The 9,288-nt window shown below is 42.6% G+C and overlaps 2 long non-coding RNA genes across 2 annotated transcripts; one reads left to right on the top strand and one right to left on the bottom strand.

The window, feature by feature from the left end:
• Positions 1 to 816: 816 nt before the first annotated feature.
• On the bottom strand, positions 817 to 3,807 carry LOC146193991 (uncharacterized). Its single transcript, XR_014706504.1, has 3 exons — positions 3,716 to 3,807; positions 1,396 to 1,524; positions 817 to 1,288 (listed from the first exon to the last, which is right to left on the bottom strand). It is a non-coding gene; the product is annotated as an uncharacterized LOC146193991 (long non-coding RNA).
• A 1,430-nt stretch (positions 3,808 to 5,237) lies between these two features.
• LOC146193992 (uncharacterized) lies at positions 5,238 to 8,901 on the top strand. The gene is made up of 3 exons (XR_014706896.1): positions 5,238 to 5,319; positions 7,523 to 7,651; positions 7,759 to 8,901. It is a non-coding gene; the product is annotated as an uncharacterized LOC146193992 (long non-coding RNA).
• The last annotated feature ends 387 nt before the right edge of the window (positions 8,902 to 9,288 follow it).

The following is a 9,288-nucleotide window of genomic DNA, read 5'->3' on the forward strand; positions in this document are numbered from 1 at the left end:
GGAAAACAGCACCAATCTTATCAAAGCAGGTATGAGAAATATCTGTTCATCCTCAAAGAAAAGCTGGAGTGTCACTGACACAGCTCAAACCTGTTTAATGTATAGATGGTATCCTCTGCTCCCTGAAAGCTTGCTCAGCTAAGCCACCACATAAGCTACGAAAGCAAACAGGTCGGCTGTCAGAAGAGACATGGCCAGCATTTCGTAAAGTGCACCACCGTCTATAAAATTCTACTGTCATGTAGAAAAATCTTATTTTGCACAAGCAGGATTCTGCGTCAATGGCCAACTTAGGGAACATGCAAAAGACATTAACAATGAAGGTGAACGACTTCTCTTGCACCGTAGGGTTTGCACCAATTGTGAAAACTGGGTAACGGCTCATGAAACACTAGAAGCCCTTCATATAAAAAAGCAGGTTACAGCTGTGTCAGCAGCAAATTGGTTTTTCTTATGAGACTGAAGAAAAATTTCTCACGCATAGTTTGACAAAATGGTGCTGTTTCCACGTTGCCTTGTATCCGTGCGCATCACCTGAGTAGGCTATGTATATCGGCTGCTTTCCGCTGAACAGTTGTAAGTGCTGATGGTGTCCTCTGTCTTGTGTGCGACTGTGTTACGCTCAATAGCCTGTTATTATGCATGGAGAAAAGGCATTGAAAAAAAAAAACAAGGTCTGAATACCACTGCCAACATTCTGGCATGAAAGCATCGTAAAATGAGGGAGCTGGCATGGGTTGTGCATCTGTTATTCTTGACAACCCTAGAGGGCAGAGAAAATTGAAAAAAAAAAAAAGAAAACTTCCGGGCCTATCAGATCCACTGCAGTCAGTTACAAATTAAGAATGAAGGGGCGAATATCCCTCAAAGGAGGCTTTTCTGCCAATCAGATCGTTCTCAACACTGGTACCACTCCAGCCCTTGTCCACAGCTAACTAGGCTGGGCAGCTTTTCCTTTATCGGTACTGAACACCAGCTGCACTGCCTCTTTTTGTCGCCTACTGCCATGAAAGGGGGAATTCCTTTGTGGCTCAATTGATTGGGAGGCTCCTCTCTGTCAATTGTTGGAGGCCTACCTTTGCAAAATTACAAAGCTTCAAACTTGAGTTGTAAATGAGCACAGAAGGTGCCTTGATCCCAGCTGCTTGCTATTGTGGCACTGTTCATGGTGGCTGTGCAGCGCCTTTAGATGTGGACTTGGTCTTTGTCACAAGGCAAACACCAACCACTCTTTTGTGACGTCGGCAAAACTAAGTTTCATTGGTGTTGAAGGCTTTCCATGTCACACCTGCCAGGATTAAAATCAAAAGCACGATTTAGATATATGAGCTCCCAAACAGAAGGAAAAAGTCCCACTGTTGGCAACTCTAAGTTTTTGGCACAGTCAAACCATACCTGTGTATTCAGTCAGTAGCCCGCGACTGCCCAGTGAGATGTCAGTCCTGTGGCCCTCATTGCTAAGTTGTGTTTGCAGCACAGACAGGAAAAGGATAGTTGCTAGGCAGCCGTGGAGGTGGTGGCAACCTGCAAGGTGTTCCAATGCTTTAAAGATTTCTTGTGAAGTTTAATAAAGCAAATCACTGACTACAAAACATAGGATAAGAATTTAACCTCAAAATATGTCACATAAGGTTGAGAGTACTGAGTACACAATAGAAAGATGTTTAACCAAGACACGCACTAGCAGCACAAAATAGTGCTGAGTATAATATATGTATATTAATAACTCCTTGATGACCTCGAAGGCTAAAACATTTTCTTGTCTTCACCAACAGACACACCTGAAGAGAACCACCATTTTCCTGATTTATACATTTCTTTTTTTTTTTATTGAGAGTCACTTTCTATGCTGGGTAAGGTTCCTGCCTCTGAGTTTGCTAAGTGTTTCATTCGACATATGTAGAGAAGAAATAAATCTATGTATCATGTATCTATGTATGAATGCATTACCTATGTATGTATCTATGCATGTATATATGTAGGTACCTATGTATGTATGCATCACCAGTTTTTCCTAGAACAAATGAAAGCAATATTTTAAACAGTGAGCATGCACCCAGAGCAAAAAAAAAAAGAATGCATAGCTCACTTGCTTGAGCTGTTGGGTAAGTGTTTTGTTTACATGAAAATTCGCGCAGACACAAAATAACAAGAGCACCAAACGCAGACACAACAGCACAATGTGAAAAAGAGCATTAAATTCTAAATTCTAAATTTAATTCTAAGTTAATTAATTCTAAAGTTAAAGCTCAGCTACTTTGGTCATCTGATGAGAAGAGAGGAGTCCCTGGAGAAAGATTTGATGCTGGAAAAGGTTGAGGGTCGCCGGAGAAGGGGTAGGCAGCGAACGCGATGGTTAGATGGCATCCTCGAGGCACTGCAGAGGAAGTTATGTGATGTTAGGAAGATAGTGAGAGACCGGAAAGCGTGGCGTGACATGGTCCATAGGGTCACGAAGAGTCGGACACGACTGAAGGACTGAACTGAACTGAAATTAAATGAAGGTATTTCACCTTTGATGCCAAACACCTTCACTTCGGGAGGAGTTCATATGCTATCAAAAAGGTTTGCGTGGAGTCACAGCTTTGTTGTTGAGGACAGCCAGAAGGCATACACTGAACCCATTTATAACATGGCTACATTCTATACGCCTTAAAAGTAAGTTATGATTCAGTACTCTCTTTTCTTTTCCCAGTTCTGGATAGGAAGAGTCTATTGGCCCTGAAGCAAGAAAACAAATGAAGTTGATATGTTTTTGTGTATTATAATAGGCTTTTCGTTATATGAGGTCCGTCCGAAAGATTTGCTTTCGATTTCTTTCTGTACCAATTCAACTGAAGCTTAATTTCTTAAAACATTTCCGCCAATAAAAAAAAAAACAAAACAAAAAACCTGAGGACCAAAGCAAATAGAGCACCAGCACATCACACAGCATGCAGTTCAGAAACTTAAAAAGAACTAAATTGTGCTTTCTGACTATATGAAAATGTAAAATCACTTAATCACGGCAATGTAATGGCTGACAGTAAACATTTTATGAACTATTAAAATTAAATCACTGCAGAATGTTTGTACACCGTTCCTATCTCGCTATGTGTTTAAACTTGTGCCTGTGAACAGGCCGAGAGTATTTTGCTAGCAGTTGGGAGAGTCGCTGTGGCCAGAACGCACCTTACCCTCCCCTCTAAGGCGGCTTATTGAGATCGTTCTCTTTCTTTTTCGCAACCGCGGCATAACTTAGCGCGTATAGAGCTCTGCAGGCTGACAAACAATGCACGGCTTCCACTCGACGGTGCGTATTTTCTGTATCTTGCTGCAGAGTGAAGGCCACACTAAGCATGCAGACTTTCGTGCTCAGTTGTGTTTCCTGGGAAAGTGTTAGAACCAGCGGCAATCAACGAAAGACGTCGGATCGCCAAGCTCATTTTGAAGAATTACATCGCGAGGTTCCGCCGCCAATGGCAGTTCACGAAACGCGGCGAGCGGAATTACAAGCGAAAAACCTTCCTGCATGCACAAAACTGTAGATGCGCCATAAAACACCGCCTTTCGTACTGACTAAACGGTCCGCGCGCGCTATCTTGCTCGCCCATACAGCCTGCGCCGGCGGATGCAAACAACGGTCCTTGTGGCATTTTTATCGGAAAAAGAAAACACTCAGTCACTTTACTGCTCCATTAAGTGACTCATTTACAAGAAACAATTTCTTACTCACCCAGCGAAGCTTGCCTTGCAGCCAGAAGTAGCAGCCGCTGTGCGGGATACATTTTCAACGCAGTCACAAACCAACGGCCTAACGTGCAGACACGACTACCCACGACGAAAATTTGAAATGGCCAGCCGCCAAGCAGCGCATTGATACAATAACTTTAAAAACAATAGAAATCTGAAATATATTTCATAAAACAAGCTATACAAGTAAAATGTAACTGTTGCTTATGACGTATTTGTTTCAAAACGGTAAATACAACCTGCGTCTTGCGTAATTATTTTGGCGCACTATTTTCTATCTCGCTGTAAAGAGGAGGGGTGCGAAAAGGCCACGGCGCGCGAAGTTTGGGAATGGCGGATCGTGCATAGCTGGCGTTCCGTATTAACATCGGCGCAGCAAATCTTTCCTCTGTGCGAACTACTGGCTTTTATCACACACGGATACATCGCTAGCTTACTTTGTCGTTGTGAACACTCGGAGTTTGGAGTCTTCTGGCGGACTGGACTGCGCCCAGCGAGGTCGAACACAGTACGCGTGTGTACTGCACAGCACAGAATATCTTGTAGCTGTCTTGATATGTCTATATTGGTCACATATATCTTGAGCTATCAAAGACATCTACAAGACGTCGCTTGGTGCTAGTCTAGAAGACATCATCGGCAAGATCTCTGGAATCTGTCTAGTGAAGAATTTTTATGTCTTCAGCTACGCAAGACAGTTATTAGCCGGCTTACGCCAGATGTCTTCTAGAGTTCTGCTTCAGAAGTCTACCATACTTCCTAACAAGACGTTTCACGGTCACATATGCGCCTATAGTGCAATATGTACGCAATTTAACTGGACGACACTGTTCTGCATACTCTAAGTATAAATTGTTGAAGGTTTGTTCTAGCAATTTTTCAGCTTGCAAAATACTGTATCCAAAGTGCGTGCACCTTTTGAATTAAGCATGCAATTTGGGCTGTTTCCAGCATGCAGGACCAATATGACACCAAGAAATGCTGTTTAGGCGATGGGTATCTGAACATAATGTACAAAAGCCGCTGACACCTTCATTTCTGCAGCCGATAGCCACACGCGTACTGTGTTCGACCTCGCTGGGCGCAGTCCAGTCCGCCGGAAGACTCCAAATTCCGAGTGTTCACAACGACAAAGTAAGCTAGCGATGTATCCGTGTGTGATAAAAGCCAGTAGTTCGCACAGAGGAAAGATTTGCTGTGCCGATGTTTATACGGAACGCCAGCTATGCACGATCCGTTATTCCCAAACTTCGCGCGCCGTGGCCTTTTCGCACCCCTCCTCTTTACAGCGAGATAGAAAATAGTGCGCCAAAATGTTACGCAAGACGCAGGTTGTATTTACCGTTTTGAAACAAATACGTCATAAGCAACAGTTACATTTTACTTGTATAGCTTGTTTTATAAAATATATTTCAGATTTTTATTGTTTTTAAAGTTATTGTATCAATGCGCTGCTCGGCGGCTGGCCATTTCAAATTTTCGTCGTGTCTAGTCGTGTCTGCTCGTTAGGCCGTTGGTTTGTGACTGCGTTGAAAATGTATCCCGCACAGCGGCTGCTACTTCTGGCTGCAAGGCAAGCTTCGCTGGGTGAGTAAGAAATTGTTTCTTCTAAATGAGTCACTTAATGGAGCAGTAAAGTGACTGAGTGTTTTCTTTTTCCGATAAAAATGCTGCAATGACCGTTGTTTGCATCCGCCGGCGCAGGCTGTATGGGCGAGCAAGATAGCGCGCGCGGACCGTTTAGTCAGTACGAAAGGCGGTGTTTTATGGCGCATCTACAGTTTTGTGCATGCAGGAAGGTTTTTCGCTTGTAATTCCACTCGCCGCGTTTCGTGAACTGCCATAGGCGGCGGAACCTCGCGATGTAATTCTTCAAAATGAGCTTGGCGATCCGACGGCTTTCGTTGATTGCCGCTGGTTCTAACACTTTCCCAGGAAACACAACTGAGCACGAAAGTCTGCATGCTTAGTGTGGCCTTCACTCTGCAGCAAGATACAGAAAATACGCACCGTCGAGTGGAAGCCGTGCATTGTTTGTCAGCCTGCAGAGCTCTATACGCGCTAAGTTATGCCGCGGTTGCGAAAAAAAGAGAACGATCTCAATAAGCCGCCTTAGAGGGAGGGTAAGGTGCATGCTGGCCACAGCGACTCTCCCAACTGCTAGCAAAATACTCTCGGCCTGTTCACAGGCACAAGTTGAAACACATAGCGAGATAGGAACGGCGTACAAACATTCTGCAGTGATTTAATTTTAATAGTTCATAAAATGTTTACAGTCAGCCATTACATTGCCGTGATTAAGTGATTTTACATTTTCATATAGTCAGAAAGCACAATTTAGTTCTTTTTAAGTTCCTGAACTGCATGCTGTGTGATGTGCTGGTGCTCTATTTGCTTTGGTCCTCAGGTTTTTTTTTTTTTTTTTTTTTTTTTTTATTGGCGGAAATGTTTTAAGAAATTAAGCTTCAGTTGAATTGGTACAGGAAGAAATCGAAAGCAAATCTTTCGGACGGACCTCATATAACGAAAAGCCTATTATAATACACAAAAACATATCAATTTCATTTGTTTTCTTGCTTCAGGGCCAATAGACTCTTCCTATCCAAAACTGGGAAAAGAAAAGAGAGTACTGAATCATAACTTACTTTTAAGGCGTATAGAATGTAGCCATGTTATAAATGGGTTCAGTGTATGCCTTCTGGCTGTCCTCAACAACAAAGCTGTGACTCCACGCAAACCTTTTGATAGCATATGGACTCCTCCCGAAGTGAAGGTGTTTGGCATCAAAGGTGAAATACCTTCATTTAATTTCAGTTCAGTTCAGTCGTTCAGTCGTGTCCGACTCTTCGTGACCCTATGGACCATGTCACGCCACGCTTTCCGGTCTCTCACTATCTTCCTAACATCACATAACTTCCTCTGCAGTGCCTCGAGGATGCCATCTAACCATCGCGTTCGCTGCCTACCCCTTCTCCGGCGACCCTCAACCTTTTCCAGCATCAAATCTTTCTCCAGCGACTCCTCTCTTCTCATCAGATGACCAAAGTAGCTGAGCTTTAACTTCAGAATTAATTAACTTAAAATTAACTTTAGAGTTTAGAATTTAATGCTCTTTTTCACATTGTGCTGTTGTGTCTGTGTTTGGTGCTCTTGTTATTTTGTGTCTGCGCGAATTTTCATGTAAACAAAACACTTACCCAACAGCTCAAGCAAGTGAGCTATGCATTCTTTTTTTTTTTGCTCTGGGTGCATGCTCACTGTTTAAAATATTGCTTTCATTTGTTCTAGGAAAAACTGGTGATGCATACATACATAGGTACCTACGTATATACATGCATAGATACATACATAGGTAATGCATCCATACATAGATACATGATACATAGATTTATTTCTTCTCTACATATGTCGAATGAAACACTTAGCAAACCCAGAGGCAGGAACCTTACCCAGCATAGAAAGTGACTCTCAATAAAAAAAAAAAAAAAAAAAAAAAGAAATGTATAAATCAGGAAAATGGTGGTTCTCTTCAGGTGTGTCTGTTGGTGAAGACAAGAAAATGTTTTAGCCTTCGAGGTCATCAAGGAGTTATTAATATACATATATTATACTCAGCACTATTTTGTGCTGCTAGTGCGTGTCTTGGTTAAACATATTTCTATTGTGTACTCAGTACTCTCAACCTTATGTGACATATTTTGTGGTTAAATTCTTATCCTATGTTTTGTAGTCAGTGATTTGCTTTATTAAACTTCACAAGAAATCTTTAAAGCATTGCAACACCTTGCAGGTTGCCACCACCTCCACGGCTGCCTAGCAACTATCCTTTTCCTGTCTGTGCTGCAAACACAACTTAGCAATGAGGGCCACAGGACTGACATCTCACTGGGCAGTCGCGGGCTACTGACTGAATACACAGGTATGGTTTGACTGTGCCAAAAACTTAGAGTTGCCAACAGTGGGACTTTTTCCTTCTGTTTGGGAGCTCATATATCTAAATCGTGCTTTTGATTTTAATCCTGGCAGGTGTGACATGGAAAGCCTTCAACACCAATGAAACTTAGTTTTGCCGACGTCACAAAAGAGTGGTTGGTGTTTGCCTTGTGACAAAGACCAAGTCCACATCTAAAGGCGCTGCACAGCCACCATGAACAGTGCCACAATAGCAAGCAGCTGGGATCAAGGCACCTTCTGTGCTCATTTACAACTCAAGTTTGAAGCTTTGTAATTTTGCAAAGGTAGGCCTCCAACAATTGACAGAGAGGAGCCTCCCAATCAATTGAGCCACAAAGGAATTCCCCCTTTCATGGCAGTAGGTGACAAAAAGAGGCAGTGCAGCTGGTGTTCAGTACCGATAAAGAAAAAGCTGCCCAGCCTAGTTAGCTGTGGACAAGGGCTGGAGTGGTACCAGTGTTGAGAACATCTGATTGGCAGAAAAGCCTCCTTTGAGGGATATTCGCCCCTTCATTCTTAATTTGTAACTGACTGCAGTGGATCTGATAGCCCCGGAAGTTTTCTTTTTTTAATTTTCTCTGCCCTCTAGGGTTGTACAGAATAACATATGCACAACCCATGCCAGCTCCCTCATTTTACGATGCTTTCATGCCAGAATGTTGGCAGTGGTATTCAGACCTTGTTTTTTTTTTCAATGCCTTTTCTCCATGCATAATAACAGGCTATTTAGCGTAACACAGTCGCACACAAGACAGAGGACACCATCAGCACTTACAACTGTTCAGCGGAAAGCAGCCGATATACATCGCCTACTCAGGTGATGCGCACGGGTACAAGGCAACATGGAAACAGCACCATTTTGTCAAACTATGCGTGAGAAATTTTTCTTCAGTCTCATAAGAAAAACCAATTTGCTGCTGACACAGCTGTAACCTGCTTTTTTATATGAAGGGCTTCTAGTGTTTCATGAGCCGTTACCCACAGTTTTCACAATTGGTGCAAACCCTACGGTGCAAGAGAAGTCGCTCACCTTCATTGTTAATGTCTTTTGCATGTTCCCTAAGTTGGCCATTGACGCAGAATCCTGCTTGTGCAAAATAAGATTTTTCTACATGACAGTAGAATTTTATAGATGGTGGTGCACTTTACGAAATGCTGGCCATGTCTCTTCTGACAGCCGACCTGTTTGCTTTCGTAGCTTATGTGATGGCTTAGCTGAGCGAGCTTTCAGGGAGCAGAGGATACATTAAACAGGTTTGAGCTGTGTCAGTGACACTCCAGCTTTTCTTTGAGGCTGAACAGATATTTATCATACCTGCTTTGATAAGATTGGTGCTGTTTTCCTGTTGCCTTGTACATGTGCACATTAGCAGTGAAAGCTATGCATCGACTGCTTTCCCCTAAATAAACAGTTGTAGTAAGTACACGTGGTGTCTTCTTTCTTGTATGTGTCTGTGTTATGCTAAATACCTTTTTTATTTCTGAAAACCAACTATCTCAGCAGTTAACTTCCTTCTTTTTATACCAGCAGAATGTGAAGAGCAGCAACGTGTGCAACACTGAATTTTATTCTCTCTCTTTTTTTTTTGCTGTGCCTTTTGT

Source organism: Amblyomma maculatum, chromosome 4 (assembly GCF_055883805.1).
Source record: "Amblyomma maculatum isolate TAMU_Amacu chromosome 4, ASM5588380v1, whole genome shotgun sequence".
NCBI classification, from domain to species: domain Eukaryota; kingdom Metazoa; phylum Arthropoda; class Arachnida; order Ixodida; family Ixodidae; genus Amblyomma; species Amblyomma maculatum.